Here is a 2,138-nt window from a genome sequence, read left to right on the forward strand (position 1 = left end):
CAGATAGGGCCAGACTAGTTATAGTCATTCACCTGCTCTAACTCAGTGTGTGCCCTCTACTAGTAAACTGCCCTCAAGCCATTACTCAGAGAAACTATCTGATAATGAGTACAAGTAGGGTTTTAGGGTTAGGTTTGGTTTCAGGGTAGAGTCACTGCGGGTCATCGCATGACATTCATCTACATCAGTGTTTCATATCTATTGCACTTCACCTATATTTTGTTTCACTCACATCATGTTTCATCTCTATCATGTTTCATCCTCATCACTGATACAACCCAGTGAAACCTGTTTCATACACATCACTAATCTAACTCAGTGTTTCATACTTATTAAACTCTATTTGCCTTGTCCTATTTAAGGCCCACTACTTGCGCCACTGTACTTTAGTTTTGTCCTCTTGTTCCCTACATACACTTCATAGGGACAGTGTCCCTTAGTAATAGACTTAGTTGTCTATTCAAGTCTCAGTTTCAGTCTGAAGCTTTGCTTCAACCAGTATATGCTCTCAAACTGCTATCAGCTATAGCGGCTCAGGTCACAAGTCTATTATCAGTGTAGGACAATAGCGTGTATAAGTCCCAGTACCAGTTAACAGTTGAACTCCTGATCCTCAGTTGTTAGGTCCCTTAACAGGGATAGCCAAAGAATACATTCAAACTATTTCCTCTGAGAAGAATTTTTGAAGTCTTTGACTGCCATGATATCAAGTCAAAGTAATGGTACTAGGAATTATTTATATCAGGCAAGATTAGCTCATCAATCTATTTATTTGCCCTGTACATTGAAAACCTATGCCAAAACCATCACAACTGAGGCATTGCTTGACATAGGAGTAATAGAAAATTACATCAACATCCAGTTTGCTAAAGATCATGGTCCCCAACACCAGAGCATTACACCCAGACCAGTGTTTAATGTTGACGGCTCACCAAATAAAGCCGCGGACATCAAACACAAAGTCTTCTTCACCATATTCTCATCCAGACAACCAATGAAGATCGAAGCCTATGCGACAGTACTAGACAGAAATCCAATCATTCTAGGTCTCTCATGGTTCAAACACTTCAACCCAGTAATCAATTGGGTCACAGGACAAATGCGTTTTTGTTGGGACCAACTCCTATGAGCAATCAAAATCATTGTTAAGGGACCTAACGACTGAGGATCAGGAGTTCGACTGTTAACTGGTACTAGGACTAATATACACTATAGTCCTACACTGGTACTAGAGTGGCAAGCTGAGCTGCTATGTCTGATAGCGGTTTGAGAGTGTATACTGGTTGAAGCCAAGCTTCAGACTGAAGACTGGAATCGACAACTGTGTCTATTACTGGATTGTCCCTATGAAGGTACGTAGGTAACAAGAGGACAAAACTAAAGTACAGTAGCGGAAGCAGTGCTACTTGAATAGGCAAAGCAAATAGAGTTTAATGAGTATGAAACACTGAGTTAGATCAGTGATGTACATGAAACAGGTTTCACTGGGTTGTATCAGTGATGAGGATGAAACGTGATAAAGGTGAAACATGATGTAAGTAAAGCATGATGTAGGTGAAACATGATAGATATGAAACACTGATGTAGATGAAACACATCAGACTGATGGGATCAGTTGTATGGTACAGGGTCAATGACAAATAGTTAGGAAAAGAAAGAAAGCCCCCCTCCTGAAGCTGTAACAACCATTGCTAGTAACATCTCAGAATACTTGAAAGTATTCCTGTCTGTATTCAACAAAAGTACAGCCAAACATCTACCAGAACAAAAACCCTGGGATCATACAATTGATCTGGAAGCAAACTTCAAACCCCAATATGGAAAAGTTTATCTGCTATCGCCAGCAAAACTCAAAGAGTTGGATACTGTTACAGTATTAGAGGGAGGGGGGCTCTTTGTTCTTTTCCTAACTATTCGTCGTTGACCCTGTAACTGTATGACTGATCCCATCACTTGATGTGTTTCACCTACATCAGCATTTCATATCTATTGCATTTCACTTATATCATGTTTCACTTACATCTCATTTCATCTCTGTCTCGTTTCATCTTCATCACTGATACAACCCAGTGAAACTTGTTTCATATCTATCACTGATCCAACTCAGTGTTTCATACTTATTAAACTCTATTCACCTT

This window comes from Fibroporia radiculosa (assembly GCF_000313525.1).
Source record: "Fibroporia radiculosa TFFH 294 genomic supercontigs, scaffold61671, whole genome shotgun sequence".
NCBI lineage: Eukaryota > Fungi > Basidiomycota > Agaricomycetes > Polyporales > Fibroporiaceae > Fibroporia > Fibroporia radiculosa.